This window comes from Neodiprion lecontei, chromosome 5 (genome assembly GCF_021901455.1).
Source record: "Neodiprion lecontei isolate iyNeoLeco1 chromosome 5, iyNeoLeco1.1, whole genome shotgun sequence".
Taxonomy (NCBI): Eukaryota; Metazoa; Arthropoda; class Insecta; order Hymenoptera; family Diprionidae; genus Neodiprion; species Neodiprion lecontei.
In genome coordinates, this window is record NC_060264.1 from 25,831,262 (window position 1) to 25,849,346 (window position 18,085).

The 18,085-nt window shown below is 40.0% G+C and overlaps 1 protein-coding gene and 1 long non-coding RNA gene across 10 annotated transcripts in view; one reads left to right on the forward strand and one right to left on the reverse strand.

The window, feature by feature from the left end:
- LOC107218020 (myocyte-specific enhancer factor 2) overlaps nt 1–18,085 on the forward strand; it is a 55,658-nt gene that overhangs the window by 9,267 nt on the left and 28,306 nt on the right. The window contains exon 1 of one of the 9 annotated variants that reach the window (XM_046742415.1): nt 13,960–14,082. The exons of the other annotated variants lie outside the window; for them this stretch is intronic. The gene's annotated coding sequence lies outside the window, so the exon portion shown is untranslated. Of the gene's footprint in view, nt 1–13,959; nt 14,083–18,085 lie in introns of those variants that run through there. 9 annotated transcript variants of the gene reach the window in all.
- On the reverse strand, nt 9,382–11,492 carry LOC124294853. The gene is made up of 3 exons (XR_006904800.1): nt 11,167–11,492; nt 10,936–11,043; nt 9,382–9,614 (listed from the first exon to the last, which is right to left on the reverse strand). It is a non-coding gene; the product is annotated as an uncharacterized LOC124294853 (long non-coding RNA).

Here is an 18,085-nt window from a genome sequence, read left to right on the forward strand (position 1 = left end):
AGAAGAAGAGAAGAGGAAGAGTCGTAGATGCACGAGCACCGAGTTTCGCATTTCGCGGTTTTTTTTCTCATCTAGAGTTTCCGCCCCAGGGGCAAGGAGGGTCACCTTCAGGTTTGAATCACCGCCGTTGATGCTGCCGCGTTTCTGCCCCCTTACCACCCCTGCTTAAACTTTGGCTCAATTTCATGCCTAAGTACGCATTTACCATTCGTCGATAGTTATCGCGGTAGCTTCGCGTCGCGTCGAGAGGATAAGGAAAGAATTTTCCGAACACCACCCGTGCGCGCGGAGAGAGATACGTTCGGCGGTAGTTTCCTTTTTTTTTTTTTTTTCTTTGTTTTTTTTTTTCTCTCGACTACCACGCAAACCTTTTCTTTATTTCTTCCACGCACCATATCCTACTCGAGGTTTCGGATTACGGTTTCCGTACGAAACTGCGATTCCTCGTCTCCGTTTACGTCTATCCTTCCGTTTATCCGTCGTCATTCGCCTAAAGTAAACGTCGAATCGCCCCGATCCGTCCCAGTGGTTCGAGTCGACGGTGCGAACTGCCGTTGTTGTCGCCGGCCTGCCTCGCGATGCCCATTCCGCTTTATTAGCCTTTTGCGATATCGGTGCTAAGTTCCTCGCGGTAATAAACTTCTCGCTACCCCCCCCCCCCCCCCCCCCCCCCCCCACCGCCCCTTTCTTTCGTTTCCGTTGCTTTTTCAGTTTCCTGCTCAATTCAACGCCGGTTTTCTTACGTATACGACGTTGACTGAATTTTTTGACTCTTGGAAATAGATATACCGTAGTCATATGTATGTGTGTGGGTGTGCGCGCCGTGAAGAACTTTCTTGAACCATTTACCGCGGCAGACGTATACGAAAAATCATTTCCCCGAACGTTGTGTCGTTCGGTTTTTAGAGAGAGAATATATATGTATATTTTTATTTTTTTTTTTTTTTATATTTCTTGGTTCAGAAATTCATTCGATAAGAGCTGTTTAAAATTTTTTTACGTTTTGCTCTTCGCTGTATTGTATTCGCACGGATATGAATATTTTAAAACGTTAATTAGTGCTCTGGCGCAGGTATTGCAAATTCTACGTCGAGTATGTATACGTATGTGCATAGGTGTACGTATGTATGTACAGTGGCCTGCGTGAAATGACGCGATAACCTCAGCTGCGGTTCGAACCGGAAAACTCCGATACAATCCCGTGCTTAGCAAGCTTCTCCATCGTTGCTATTTCTTCAACGTTGAAGTATATTTAAGAGAGGAAAGGGGTCAATTGATGCGTCACGTCATCCTGCTCACTGTACCGTCATCGTGTTTTTGCAGTGACGTGGAATCTTGAATACGGTCCGTTACGTGCGGTACCGAGCAAAGATCAACTACGTAATTTTTCCAACCGAGTTGAATTTTGAACGCTTCGTTTCTATACAGGTTATTATACACTACGGTCAAAACTGACCTAGACACTGAACTGACTATTTTGAGGACTTGATTCCGCGTTTAGAGCAGCGTTGGCGAAGTCAAGTGTATAGGTGTATGGTCAAAAATATCATTGACTGTTGAATTTCAACGAGTAATATACCACGTCGTAGCTCGATATATAGCGGAGATTTATTTGTCGTAAAAATTTTAATTCTAACAAATTAGAGGCAGAGATCCGACATTGCGGAAATCGGTGAAAAAATCACCGTGTCCACCGATTGAAAACTATGATCGGAGCGAATGTATGAAACACATCGTTCACCAATCACGCGACCGGTGGTAAAGGAGGGAAAAGATTGTTCCTACTCGGAGTGGGGAAGAACCCGCTGGAATTACAATTTGTCTTGCAAGTTCTCGAGCCGTGGATTTAACTTGTATATCCATCCATTCGTCCATCCATCACTGATCCATCTATCTCTGCACCCCGCGGCGATGTTGAGCTTCGCCGTAAGCTATAAAATACAAGGAGTAGACCAAACTCCGGTAAGGCGAACCGAATGCGCGCGTGTCGATATCACCCTCTGGTGTCCCGTGGTAACGGTCGCGAGGCTCAGAGATGGGTCGAAACAACAAACAAGAAATAGGAGTACGTGTGTGTGTGTGTGGATGCGTGGACTACGTGACAGACGCACAGGAAGGCAACGCCGAAATCATCATTCGGTGAAAAATTTTAACGCAAGTTCTGCCGACGAAGCGCAACCGATTTTTATCTTACACGCGTGATGACGAGAGTCGGGAAATCGGTCCCAACGGGAAACGAACCATGAGACGGAAAAGGGACGAATCCCCCTGTCGTTTTATAGGTGCAACGTGTGCTTTTGACTGACTCTTCTTACCGTCAAGCTGACGATGAAGGAGCAGAAGTACACCGGGGTCGAGGAAAGACGGGGGTGGACCAGGACGCAGATGGAAGTGGGGCGATTCCAAACGGCACCAGCCGTTGTTCCCGATGGTGACGGTGACGGTGTCGGTGATGGTCTTGCTGCACCGGGACCATGCAGCGCTGCTACGCCTCCACCCCACACGTGGCCCCAACATGTGTTTTTCAACCTCCTACTGAGATTATACTTCAAGGGACACGAGGACAACGGACGCATCGCTGCGAGACTTCCCTCTAACCGTTATGCTCTTCATATTTATGCCGCAATTGTCGGGGGGAGAGCGATTCGATTTCGTTTGCAGAATCTCTCGAGATGCTGCTGGTTACCGATGTTATTGACGTCACATCCTTGCTTCGTCGATTCGATGATGTAGATTATTTTTTTTATCGAGGATTGTTTCCGGTCCAACGGGAACTGCGGGAGTTTCTTTCGTATGATTTGCGTAGTGTGGTACGGTTTGTGTCTTTGGTTCTTGGGTATCTGATTTGAAATTATCAATGTCATTATGGGCGAAAACATTGGGATTCAATCCTGATACATTAACTATCAAGTCACTAACGAATCCAATGTTTTCATAGGAGATGTAAGTTTAGATTTGACATCACTTTCTGCGACTAGGGTGCGACCACACTGGACCGCTAAGACAGATTGTAGTGTATTGAGTCGGAAACTAATGCAAACTAAGAAGTTTCATCGTAGAACTTGAATATGACTTGACGCATCAGGTTGGATTGCATCGGAACGAATTTCACGAAATTTTATCACACTTGATACAAGTACGACTGCTTTAACCTTTAGAGGACCGAAATGTTCCCAAAAAGAGAGACGAGTCACATGAATCGTATAAATGATGCCTCTAAAAAATATCGAATTTCAAAGGAAAAATGCCGGCCTTCTAAAGGATAATGAAGAAAAAAAGCTCCAAGGTGTTCTGACGTAATTTTTTTTTTTTTTTTTTTTTTGAATGTACGGAGGACTTCAAATGAGCCCAAACTTGATTCTGAGCATCGTGCGTTGAACCACATTCAATTCAACTTGTATAAACTTCTCTTGGTGATGATTTTCTTGGTGTCGCAACGTGTATATTTTCACAATTTCATCACCATTTTTAACAACGTCGTGTACGAGTAAACGAAGATGCAATTTAGGTGCAGATTTACAGTCGTTGTCAGGGTAACATGCCAAAAATGTTCTCTCGAAATTGCTCCGTGTGAAATACTGTAGAACAATGTTGGTCCTTGATGCGGAAATTCATCATCATACAGAGTGATCGAAACTTTACCGTATCGAATGTATTTAGGGGGAATTTCATACAAACTCAACCAACGTCCAAACCTCACCATTTTTGATTTTGTTAAAAAATTATTCTGCCATTGTCCCAACTTCGAAACAGTAGATACCTTGAATTTTTCTAGATTTCTTATTCAACTGGTTAATTATTTATTTATATTCAGAGTGATCTTGAAAAGGACCTGTTTTTAAAATCGTCAAAAAGTTCTTAACAACTATATTTTCTTCTCCAAACATTTCGAAATCGGGCCCATGATGGGCCGATTTTTTTGAAATATTTTTTTAATACTCTTAATTTTTTGATCAACCAAAACGTTGTTCAAACGGTCTGAAAGTTCCCGAAAAATTCTCAAAACTTGTATTTTTCACTTGGAACATTTTTAGACCAATTTCATTATGAAGTTGGTAAAAAAAAAAAAAAAAAAAAAAGAAAGTTGAATGTGTCGAAAAAATGGACAAAAATCACTCCATAATCGAACCTGTCTAGAAATATTCTGACTGAAAAATACAAGTTTTGAGAATTTTTCAGTAATTTTCAGACCGTTGAAACAACGTTTTAATGACCAAAAAAAAAAAAAATGGAATAAAATTGGCCCATCATGGGCCAGGTCGTGAAATGTTTTGAATGGAAAATGGAGTTGCTGATAATTTTTTGCCAATTTTAAAATAGGTCCTTTTCAAAATCACTTGAAATATTTACAAATAATTGAGCAGTTGAATAAAAAAACTTGAAAAATTCAGGGCACGCCTTCAGAGTTGGGACAATTGCAGAACGAATTTAACACACTGAGAGAAATTTTTCGTTCGAGTTACCGCTCAGTTATTAACTGTTTTCATTTTTTACCACAACCGAAAAATATGGTTCTAGGTAAAAAATAAAAATTAGTTTTGCAGATGTTACCAGAAAGTCTAGTAACCGTTGCTATTCTTTCTCATTACGATCACTGTTGCCTATATGTATTTTCTTGCAGCCGTTGCGAAAATTTAACGCTTGTGCAAGAATAAATTGACGTTAAAGCCTTGTTTGACTAAAAAAGTAAAGTAAACTTCAGAAACTGATTTCGCGTTGCGGTTACCAAAAAAAAGGATCGACGATAGCGCAAAATGGTAACGCGTGCCTCATTTTTCGTAGTTCCAACAATATTCGAACAGTTTTTTCAACGATACCTGTTTTACCGAATTTTTCTATTTACTACAACAAATGAAATTTTTCTCAGTTCACGAAATGAGAAACGGCGTGGGTCAGCCGTTGGCCGGGTTCCCATGGAATACCCGTAAGTATCGAGTGACTTTCAATGGACTCTGAGCGATATCCATGCAAGAATCCAGCCCTCGTTCACCAGACATTCGTCTTAAGTTGAACTCGGGTCGATTTGAAACTACGAAAAAGCATCGATTTCCGACTTTCGTCGACCAGTAAGTCCGAGAGCTTTCGGTCTCTGCATACGCGTTCAAGTTTCTTGGAAAGTTCTTCCTCGCGAGTCTGGCTGTTGGCCGGGCACGCGCGGTGCGGTTTGGCGGGGCAAACGCCGCTTCTTGATAATTGATAGTCACCGCCGGGCTTGTGGCTGCGCGGCCAGGCAGCCCTGGTCCCCCTGGTAAGGCTGACGGCCGATGCTGGTGTTCCGGGTGCGGGGAGCCGGAGGTTCGCGTCATTTGCGCCTCGAGCACGTGCTCCGATTTCTGGCGGCTGCTCAAGCTCAGCTTATGCTTCTGCTTCTGCCACCTAGAACCAACAGCAACAGCACCAGCAGCAGCAGCCTCTTCTTCTAACGCTGACTACAAGCACCCGTTCCTACCACGCTACCGGTTTAAATTTAGCATCCAAGCCTTCGTCTCCGAGGAAGAAGCGAGTCTGCTCCCTGCCATGGGACAAAGACTCTCTCCCTAGGGTTAGAAACGCGTTGCGTTGCAACGTTGGGGGATATTGAGAGGAAACGAGACCCGATGGAACGAATCGGATTCCCCGGAAACAATGATGACGATCGCGACGATGGTCGGACGATGGTTCTTCAACGTCTCACTGTTATTAATTGCAATTTTTTAAAGGAACATGTACTCGCAGCGTACGTGATTGATTCGTGATTATGTATCCATGTACGTGTATGTGGGTACATAAACAATCTTGGAAGTATCATCATTCTCATCTCGACGAGGTTTACACCACCTTCGTTACGTCTCTGCAATTTATCGTTACAAGAGTTTAATACTCTCCCATACTCCAATACTCGTGTCCACATGGCCCAGGAGATAAACCTGTATACCTATGTGTTCGATGCTGTAATGCGGATGAACGAAAAATACCGGTATTCAACTGAGTTTTCAACCTTTTACTACGCATATTGTGTCACGTCTACGAAATTACACACTCTAATCATTCGGAAACGATGATTCGTTGTACGCAGAAAGCTGAGATTAAACATCTTCTGCAAGTATAACGTGCTGTACAACGAGTATTTGGTACAAAAAATTTTTAGTCGTAAAGCGATTTCGTTACTTTAGCTTTCGTCGTAAAAGAAAAAATTCGCAATTTGGCGCTTTCTACGTAATATCTCGTCTAAAAATTGATTTTTTTCAAATATCACAAATTTTTCATCGAGTATGTCACGTTTCGCGTTGTGCGAATTATATGACCTCCAGCAACGTGTGCGCAGAAGACGCATAATCCACATACGGTAACATCCGTACCGCGAACGATTGACAAATGAATTTTGGCAAAAAGACAATCAAGTACATAATATGCATACATATAACTATGTGATAAAGTGCGGTCAGTCAGGCAGCTAAATATCAAAGCTCCGCAAGTACGTGCTACATACATTCGGCCAAAATAATGTATTATAGCTTGTCAAAACTGCGGATCATTCGCTATATATTTTACTACTTCGATTTATTTATTTATTTATTTATTACATCTTTCCGTCTTGTATTAATTTTCTTTTGACTTGTACCTTATCGCATTCTTATCCGCTGAATCAGGATACACTGCGGACGCGACCGTGACCATATTAATTATACAACATACCGCAATGCGGGAAGCATTGGTTAAAAAGATTTTAAACATTTCTTCCAACACAAAATTTCGTTCCAATTATATCTATATATTATAACATTCTTGTTTCTAACCTTAAAAGATAACAGATAGACGCAATGCCTGAAGATTTAAATTTTTTTTTTTTTTTTTTTTTCAAGAAACGCAACGTGCGATCGAAAGGATTGAAACAAAATAAAACAAAACAAAAAAAGAAAAGAATGAAAAAAGGGTGCAGAGAATTGAGCAGGTGAAAAGTACGATACGCGTCGTACGGTACTTATATATATATGTATATATAATAAAAAGAGGAAAAGAGAAAGGAAGAAAAAAATACCGCCAGGAGGTAGCGAGAGAGAAAGAGGCGAGTAATGAAGGGAGGGAGGGAGGGAGGGAGGGGAGGTGAAGCGAAGCCTCGCGAGCTTTTCGAAACCCTCGGAACGGGAGTCCGAAGACGTTGAAGGAGGTTGAAAAGGGCGTCGGGAGGGGGCAGAGGCGTCGGAGGCGGGGGGTGGGGGGGGGGGGGGTGGTTGAAGAGGGGGTTCGGCATACACGCGACGTGCACGCGGCTGGGGTCGAGAGCAGCGAGAAACGGAGGCTGGGGCCCTCCTGGACCGGCTGCAGCACGCGCTCGGCTTGCGGACAGATTTATTGAGTGGCGCGTGCCGAATTGAAGCCGTATTATTATGTGTATATGCATGTACGTATGTTGAAAATGCGCGAAGAGGAACGAGGAGGAGAGGTGGAAAACAAAATTGTGCGAAAAAATTTTGAAACTATAGCGAGATTGAATGTACATATGTATATATATATATATATTTTTTTTTTTCATACATTCTTTGAAATCGTTTCGTAATCCCCGCGGACATTTGGATCATATCGTATGTAGATATAATGTTGATATAATGTTGTCGCAAAGGGTGAAATCGACCGTTTTACCTCTCACTTTTTAATGATCCTGGTAGTCATCGTAGATGAAAAGAAGTTTATAAACGTTTTGTGTCGCGTTGAAACGAATAAGGTTGCTGCCGCGTCGAGCGGCATTGTTGTAAAAACAGTCCTGTTTCAGAATTTAGACCGAAAATTATTTACTATGCGATAAAAAGCATTTCCTCGATATTTTATTTTCGCCTTTAATTGATTCTACGAATAAGCTCGCGGACCTGTATTTATTCCGTAACGTCTTGAAACGTTACAATATTATATGAATCATATAACCGAAATTATTTATTCGTTTAACGTGTGTAATTTTATTCACCGTTATCATCAATTTTCTATAGCCAATTTTATACCAATCGCTCAGGGAAAGTTATAAAGTTTTTTTGGTCTCGAAAACCTGGAAAAGTCAGGGAATTTCGTGACGGAGATTCTGTATTCATTGAATCATTGAGATCGATTTCGTGTGATTTGTTTACTGATTTTCATTGAAACATTTCAGTTTCCCAATGATTTCCATTGATTTAGACTGATTTTCTACGCGATTTTCGCGGGAATTATCAGAACGGATAGAATGACGCGGAAATTAGTCGAAAAATAATGATTGGGAAGCCATTTGAGATCATTAGCCGGAATGCTGAGAAATCATTGGATATCACTTGATAGACTAGACGTCAACAAAACCACGAAATAAGATATTGAAGTCAATTAATATCTTGCGATTTCAGACATCATTTTCCGCAATCGTTCGACCTTCTTTAATTTACAATTCGCAAAAACCGATGCAATTTTCCACTCACGCGCGGAATGATTGAAATATTCAAATCACCTGGAAACAAAAACAAAAACGTGCGAAATCGTTCGATTCTGCAAATCACGGATGATCTTTGGAGTCTTAGAAGTTACACGAACTTGTCGAAATATCTCGTGGAACTTTGAAATTTATACCTCGAATCGTTCGAGTTTCGTAATAGTACGCACATGGATTGGGACTGGAGTTTTGAAGTGAAGTAAGATTATTGAAATTGTTGAAATATGGTTAAACTTATCTTGGATCGTTGATCTTTTTGATTCACTTGCAATCATCTCTGCTTATTATTCATACCAATCAAGTCTTTAAATTTCAACTTATAAAACCCTGCATTATCACCTAAATTGTATAACATGTTATGTACAACAAAATACCCCTTAACTCGTTTATTAATATATATATATATATATATATAATATATGTATAAAGAGAGGAGAGAGAGAGAGAGAGATCGACACGACGGTTAAACCAAGTTTATTTCGAGCATCCTTGTGATTTAATTTGTTCAATGATTTAATAACGCCGCTTACGTATATATCTATAACCTGGATGCCTGGAGTAAAGCTGAGAGGTTATACCTGTACGTCAATTTAACCGCGGCTAGTATCGTATAACTGTCAAATAGGAGTATATATATACACATAACGCGGTGTCGTACAGTTATGGAAAGAATTAACGGGTTATAGGTCACTCGGTTATACATATATAATGTATATGCTTGTATGATATTGTCTAAAAATATCACACCTCGGTATTTTAATACCTTTCATTCGTACAATTTTTCGCCAAATTATTAAAGCTGTCGTAACCGAACAAACACTCGGAATCAGTTTCGAGATAAGATATAAGAGGAGAAGAAAAAGAAGAAGAATAAGAAGAAGAAGACGCAGGAAAAGGAGAGTGGAGATGCTTTTCGCGATTATATAGATACCTACTTGAGATGCTTCTATTTTCGAACGCTCTTTGTCGTATCACTTTAATCTCTGCTGCCTATTATAATACATCATCGCCGTAATAATATGTACATAATTACGATACAACAAGGTTTAAGTATTTATTATATACTTATATATCGTGTATAATCGCACACGATTATTCGATCCACATTATCTCGCGTTAATCAATCCTTTTTACATCTGCATGAAATTTTCGTCAGGTTGAAAATTCTTCCTCGTTCGATAAAAGTCTGAAATAATTTTCAACGGGAAGCGGAAAATTGAGACGATTATCCCACCTTGCAGTGTTCCGCAGACGTCATAATACACGTATATAATACGAGAATCGTGCGTCATTTGGCAAATTCACGTGTGTACATTTACAGGGTGGGCATTAAAAAAACGGGAACGATTTTACCGACGTGAGTAAATAACGAGCGCGTTGACCGATTTTTGATTGCGTTATTTTGCTTGAAAGTAGGAAAATCAATCTTTCGTATCGCGTGAGAAAATCTGAAAAATCTTCATTCGCTGCCGAGATACACGCTCTTGAATATCGGGTTTTTAAAAAGTCGCTGGGAGACTGACGAAATATTTAATATTAAAGAATGTTCGACGTAACTTTGATCTCAAATTATGATTCAAGGATTGAATTTGTTTTGGTTCGAGTGATTGAGAAAAATTTATAACACTGTGCGTTTCATTTATTTCTTTAATTTTTAATATTTAAAACTTTTCTAATAATTATTCGGTTCAACGTGTCCACCATTTACGGTTACTACTACCAGAAACGGGGTTGAAGTTGGTTAGTAACGTTATCGTAACGAAACGTTTGTGAAAAAATCACTATTTTCTTAACTTTACAATGATTGTTAAGGCACCACGATTTAGAAATATGATTGTGCTTTGCTTTATTTCGGCTTACTAAATTTCAGACGTTTTCAAAATCGCGAATCGACGGTTTTTCCTCGGAAGTAAGGGCAAAAAGAACAGGCGACGTGACATCAACTTTCACGGATCGCTGACAAATTCTCTCCGACGACTGAAAATGTGACGTTCTAATCGATTAACCGATATAAAAAATGTCAGCCGTAACGCCATCTCGAAAAATCTAAAATGTTCGTTACATCCGACTGGCGGCTGATAGTTTGTCATTGGCTGAATCAATTTCGATCAAGTTCCTGATATCGTTTACAGCCGACTTTTTTTTCACGACGTCGTTCCTAACACCGAATTTTCACATCGAAGCTCGTGTTTTCTATTCTAATTCTACAAGAAGATCTCGTGAGAATTTTTAAAACGCTAGAATTAATCTTGGAATCACAATTACGAAAGAAAATTGAGTCGAACATTTTTCGTTGTTAATTTTTTTTTTTTTCAGACTCCCAGAAACCGTTTCAGAACCAAACATTTCAAGAGCGCCGTATCTCAACAACGAACAAAGGTTTTACCATATTTTCAAACGCTAAATGACTAAATTCTTTCATCTAATTTCGACGCGTTTCAGTTTTATTCGCATCACAAATCGGTCCCATTTCTTTCTTGTTGGGCCCACCCTGTACGTTCACGTACCTGCGCATGGATATTGGAGCATATCCGCATCGTCGTCTTCGTCGTTGGATGAAATTTTTAGCACAACGCTGTGATTCCGCGACTGCATATCGCTCAGCTTACATATACCTATACATACACATGCATGTACGTATATATATATATATATATATATGTATTATATAACGGTGCCGGTGCCGTTCATTCGATTATGCAGCATCAATTATTACGAAGTTGTAGCTATAGGTATACCTTATATCACTCAGCGATATCGGCTACCCTGTAAATGTCCGATGGTTGAGATCAATCTTGATCCTATTTTCGAACAATTTCAATCTTCGTTATGCTGGCTGGAATGCATTATACACGGGGCTTCCAATCCCCGTCTTCCGATACGTCGTGCGGTATGTACACCTTGTGTATATCCGACGTTGTCAGGGGTTTAAAAGGTGCAACGCGACGTTTTCTCTTCCCTTTCCTCGGCTCTCGCCGCTAATAAGAGAAATTTCCACAAGCTGCATTGCGCTTACGCTTCTCTTACCGTGCGTCTAACTATTTTCAATTTTTTTTTTTTTTTTTTTTTTTTTTTACGATGGCTGAAAGTGAAAAAATTAGCTTTATCAACGATAGCCGATGAAAGGAAAACCTGGTGCGTTTTGATATTATTTCTTTGAACAAGTTTTTTTTGGGAAATTGAACAATATTTTAGAATCTGTACATCGAAAGGAACGTTATTGACCTTTTTTGAATTTTTTTTATTTTTTTTTACCACGATTCGGTTTCAAGTCACGAATCATAGATTCACGAAGAATAAAAAATTAAGGAAACATCGCATCTCTTCGAAATCACAGAATTGTTCGAATTTTAAACGAAGCAAACTTTTTTTCTTCCGGCGGCATGATAATCCTGTAAATTGTTGGTTACTTCGTTTAGCAACGTTGACTTGACGAAAAGTTGGTGAAAATATCGTTACTGCGAAATTTTACAATGTTCTTCGAAGGAGTTAACTTTTCAAAATAAAATTATGCTTTCTTTACCATGGTTTTACCTAAATTTCGGACGTTTCTAAAGATGCGAGGTATTCTTTTTTTGGTTAATAAAAATAAGGCATCAATTAGACTTCAGTTTTTGGGAAAATGGGGAGGTTTGAATGTTTTTATTTGGAAAGTTTCAATGCGTTATATGTTGGTCATTTTCTCAAGGGGAGGAGGGAGGATGAAAAGTTCGGGATTTTATCCTCTCAAGGAAATGGTGTCTAAAGCTTATCATATCTCGGTATTACGTGGGATAATATTCATCGTCAATTTCTCTTCTTCTTCTTCTTTTTTTTTTCTCTTTTATTTACCCTCTTTTGCAAAGGTCAAACATTTCAAAGAATTTTCCAAGAAATCCGGTCCATCGACATGTCGCGGAGTCCTACAGATTTGAGATTTTAAACCTTTGAATAATTTCACGTTATCTCTGTTTTAACTTGAACTCAGAGGTAAAAAAAAAAGTTCCGATTAAACTGACAATAGAAATAAATGTTCGTTTAATATTTCTTTTTACGTTCTTTGTAAATAAAAATCCATGAAATCAACTTGAATCTCTAATCTCTTGGATCTGTATGGATAAAATTATAATCTCAAACGACACTAACTTATATTTCTGTACGTTTTTCTTTTCTCTCTCTCTCTCTCTCATTTTTTTCTTTTTTCTTTTTCACTCTTTCGTGTCCGTTCCCACATCGAGTCCGGATGAGGATTTTGTCGAATCTCTTCTCTTCTCTACGTGTACAAAACTCAGCGTCTCTCAGTCTGTCCATTCGTACGTTCGCTTGTAACTCCAAAACTACCGATCCGATTTTGATTCTTTTTTTCTCTGTGGATAGCTACAACGTCTGGCCAGGATTTAGACTTTATTCCTTTACGAGTTGATTAATTTTCGAGGTATAACGATATTTGTAAACCAAGTCTGAACGGGATGACACGCTTACTACGAACTCTTACAGATGGTGAAAAGTTACGTCCAAAAGTTTTTAAGTTTTCAACGAGCTCTACAAAAAACTGTCCGCGAAGAGCATGCGCTGAGAGAAATTTTCAGTTCCGGTTACCGCTGAGTCCTTGACTATTTTCATTTTTTACCACTATCGAAAAATGTAGTTCTAGGTAGAAAATGAAAATTAGATTTCTAGTATCAGTTGCTATTCTTTCTCATTACGATCGCTGTTGCTATATTTTCTTGCAACTGTTGCGAAAATTTAACGCTTGTGCAACAATAAATTAACGTTAAAGCCTTGTTTAACTAAAAAACGCAGAGTAAACCTCAGAAACTGATTTCGCGTTGCGATAACCAAAAAAAGGATCGACGATAGCGCAAAATGTTTAGGCGTACCTCGTTTTTCTTAATTCCAACAATGTTCAAACAGTTTTTTTAACGATACCTGTTTTACCGAATTCTTCTAGTTACCGTAACAAATGAATTTTTCTCAGTGTAACACGTCTGCGTCTACGATGTTAGAAGTAGGTAAAACTACGCAGATAGTTTTGCCTGCGCAAAGAAGCATTCGAAAACATCAGACTAGCAGAACCGCAACGGTCTGCTAGTAGTACGTATATTAGGTATATGTATACGATTTTCACGGTTTTTCCGCCAATTCGCAAAAAGAGAGAGAGAGAGAGAGAGAGAGAGAAAGAGAAAATAATTGCTAAAAACAAAAGTAAGCAAAACACGTTAAGGAAAAGGACAAACAAACAAGACAGAAGCTTGTCCTGCGTTTTTATCTACTCCCCGTGATTCTTTCGACGATTCAAAAAATCCGTTCATACATCATATATATATATATATGTGTGTGTGTACGTACAATATTTGGAAAAAAAAAAAAAAAGGAGAAGTGAGATAGGGGGCGGGGTAAAGAAGAAGAATAAGAAGATGAAGAAGGTTTTCGTGGTGGGATAGAGCGCGAGTAACTTCGCGGGGAGGGGAGGAGGAGGTGGCGGGGGGGCGGGGGGGTGGGGGGGTAGGAGGGAGGGATGGGGCGTCGCGACGTCCGTCGTCGGGGCGCCGCCATCGCGCGCGTCAGCTAGGTTAGTCGGCGGCGGTGCCCCCGCGCTATATTGGTGGTATTTTGGTTTTGGCTTGGCGCTCCGTCCGTGCAGTTCTGGGAGTGGAGGTCTAAAAACAGCAGAGGTAAGTCCTACAGCTTGCCTGAGACTGACTGACTGACTACTGACTGCCTGACTGCCTTGCCTGCCTGACTTGCTGCTCTTCCATACTTACTTCCATCCTATCCGCACAGTTGCTTTTGCTTCTCATCATCATCATCATCATCATCATCGTCATCAGCATCGTCATCGTCATCATCAACATCAACATCATCTCGGGCTCCTCATGATCTTGTGTCCGGTGTACCGAGATACCGATGTGCCACAAAAATAACTGACTCGCGAATTTCTTCGTCTATTATCATTTCGCACGTACAAACACGCACACGCACACACACACATACGCGCATACGTATATTTTACAATAAACACATAAATAACACTGCAAAGTCGAACGATCGGAATATCGTATATTATACCATTTAGGTGCAACGTAACGAAGTCTTGCCTTAATTCGACGATCGGCCGAAGCGGCTTAAACTTCTTTTCGGAATTATTCCTTTTTTTCTTTGGTTTTTTTGGGTTTTTTTTTTTTTTTTAAATTTATATCCGTATCAAAATCGTGCCGTTACTGCTCTACGGATTACCCGATGCCGCGCTGCTTGGGGACCACGAGATCACTCGATTATTATACAACGTTTACGTTTGACGGAATTACGTAATACCGATTTTCGATACATCGTACGATCACACGACACCCTACCTTCCTTTTCTTTCCGTCATTCTTCATTTTTGCTTTCTTTTTTTTTTTTTTGTCGCCACTTTCTCTCTCTCTCTCTCTCTCTCTCCCTCCCTCCCTCCTTCCCTTTCCCTCTTTGTCATACAAACGAAAAAACAAATAACTTAAACGGATATCGAGATCGGTTACAATGAGGTCCTCGGGTACAGTCTTCGTGAACGAAAGGTGAAGTTTATTAATCACGAAACATTATGTCAAGATGCATGCCACTTCGGTATACAATGTAGTAAATGTACGTAGTTATAACGATTGTCGAACGATGCTGACGGACGATGATTTGTAACGATCGATTTCCTTATATTTTTCTTTTTTTTTTTCCTTCTCGTTTGTTTTTTTTTTCCGTTTCTCCCCCCCCCCCCCCTCGCCCTCTCCCTCTCGCTCCTTTAACGAATTTTATTTATTTATTTATCCTTTCTCCGATTTTTAGATTATCTCGCGTCTGTGTAATATATATATATACACATATATATATATATATATCCGTGTGAAACGTGCGCAAGAGGTGTAACAAGTTTTGTAGGGAGAGATCCGCGTGCGTAGCCAACGAATCACTCTGACGGTTTTCCGCCGTTAGTCTGAGCTATATAACCCCCTGCGGAAGAAGAAGAAGAAGAAGAAGCAGAAGAAGAAGAAGAAGATGAAGAAGAAGAAGAAGAAGAAGAGCGCGGCGGGGCAACACCGAGAAGTTAAACAGTGTAGCGCGATATAACCGGCATCAGCATCAGCATCGCAAGCAACACAGTAGCGGGCAAACCCCCGATTTATTTCTCCTCCTCCTCCTCCTCCTCCTTCTCCCCCCCCCCAACCTCTCCCTACCTCTCTCACTCTCTCATCGAAGAGGGATTATTTTTGGTACCTTTTCCCCCGGTTTGTTAATACTTCATACGTGCTAAAATTGTAGTCCACGAATCCCTCTCTCTCTCTCTCTCTCTCTCTCTCTCTCTCTTGCTTTAACATCGCTCTGCATACAATATCTCGTTCTTTCTCCTTTCTACGCGTGTACACAAATATCGTGTATAATACATGTACGTATGTTTGATCTACACTCTCGTCTTTATATATATATATATATATATATATCTGTCTTTCTCTCCCTTTCAGTCGTCTTCATCTTCTTCTTCTTCTTCTTCTTCTGTCGAAAGACTCAATATATATATGTATAAAATGAAAAAAATTTACGATAAGAATCGACAAACACGAAAACGATTTATAATCAAAGCCTTGACGACGAACCTGCAGACTCAGTTTGCCGTTCGTAGCTAATGCAACTTGATAATATCGTACATGTTACCTATGGTCACTTTTATATTACATCGCGTATGTATTGTCGTAGATGTTTCATTACACGTACATCGGTTATCGTTATTTTATACTCCGATATTGTAATCGGACACAGATTGAAAGGAAAGCTTCTGTAACCCTTTTTCTTCGCTTTATTACAATCGATCTTAAATTTTTCACCCGTGAACGTATCGTTTCCGACAAACAAAGAAGTGGAAGACAAAAAACAGAGGTTGACAAAAGGAAAATTCACTGATTCAGTATCATGCTCGCGACGCCAAGTGTAGCTGCAACATCGCGGTCCACGTGTTCATATTTTTCGTCTTCTTCTTCTTCTCTGTCATCTCTTCGTACCTTGACCATCTTTATCCTTCGATCGTATACCTACGATATACATACACGTACATACGTGCATGGTACACGTGTGACATCGTATCAACTCCCACGCGCATGACACGACATTCAACTCCGTTAGTTTTTATTTCAAGATTTTATTCCTTTTTTTTTTTTTTTCTTTTATTATTACTTCTGAAATCTCGCGCCTCATTTTCCTTCATCTCATTTCGCCAAGTCATCGATTTGTGTTTTCGTTTTTCCTCTCACTTTATTACTTGCATCAATTCGTGTATACGTGAAACAACATTATATAGGTACATTGCATTACATTGCATTGCATTGCATTCATCAATCGATCAGTTATTGAGTGAATTTTCTTCGATTAAATTATAACGGGGCGTTCCTCCTGGAATCGTTTTTCCTATTCTTCTTATCCTCGCCGTTCCGCCTCTACTCGTGCTTCTCTTTTCGCCGTTTTTTACGCGATTGTCGGTTCTATTTTGTGCATTAAAAAGCCGTCGTCGTCGGCGTCGCGTCATAGTTTCAAAGTCCTCCTCCTTCTTCGTCTTCTTTATCGTCTCCACAAATTACTGTTTCGATCTTATTTGATATTCTCTGTTTCTTTTCCACCATACTCACTCTTATACTTTATTTTCAATTATCCGCTGCCGAATTTTCGCGATACGATAGTGCCGAAGAGGGAAACAAAATAAAGACAACGTTACTGTAAAACAATGATTCGGAAAGTTGATTTTAATTTAATTAAAAAGAAAAAAAAAAAAAAAAAATCGAATCGATCGTACTTTCAGAACCACACTTCAACGACAAAGAGAAGATTCTCAATGAAATCCATTCGAACGATGTTAGGCAACAATTATAACGATCGAATTGACCAATTTTCGAATCGCCCCATTCCATTCAACTCGTTCTACAGTACACAACGTTGTTTTTCTTTTTACCTGCCCGAACGCTGAAACGCCGCCACCTTTGTACGAACGAATGAAGAAACAAAACCGAATCCGCACTGAAACGATCCGAACGAACAATACCGAAGAAAACGTAACGGCTCGTACAGATGTATCGTAAAATTGATAATTGGTAGCGATACGAGGAGAGTTTTCGTTTGAGAAAGGAGTGCAAAGTGCACTCGCATAATTGCCCCGCATCCGTATATCATACGTTGTGTACTTAGTTCACGCGTGTAATTAAAGGTAGGATGTAATTACACGTACTCACGTACGTACGCTAACGGGAAATGCAAGGAAATTGCGGAAAGAAATAAAGTGATTAGCATTTACACTTCCACGACACCGCCGTAATCAGCCGTTTCACTAAAGCGTACCAATTAGGAGTGATACTTAATAAGTGGGGCCAATTTTCTATCGCAAATTCGACACTAACGCTTCGATCGTTAACTGTATACCGTATCACACACGCGTACGCATACGCATACGTCTGTGGCAATATTTGATGCACACGTACTTTCTTACTCACTTACCAAAGTTTCGATTAACACTGTCAGTTTACGAATCATTAGCCTGCAGCATGCGTGTGTATAATTATTCTCCTATGTATATGCTAGTCTACATGTATATGCCTGCAACGCGGAGTTTAAGTAGTGAAACTTTTTCAATTATCATACTATATATGTATATTACGTGCGTAGATGAAC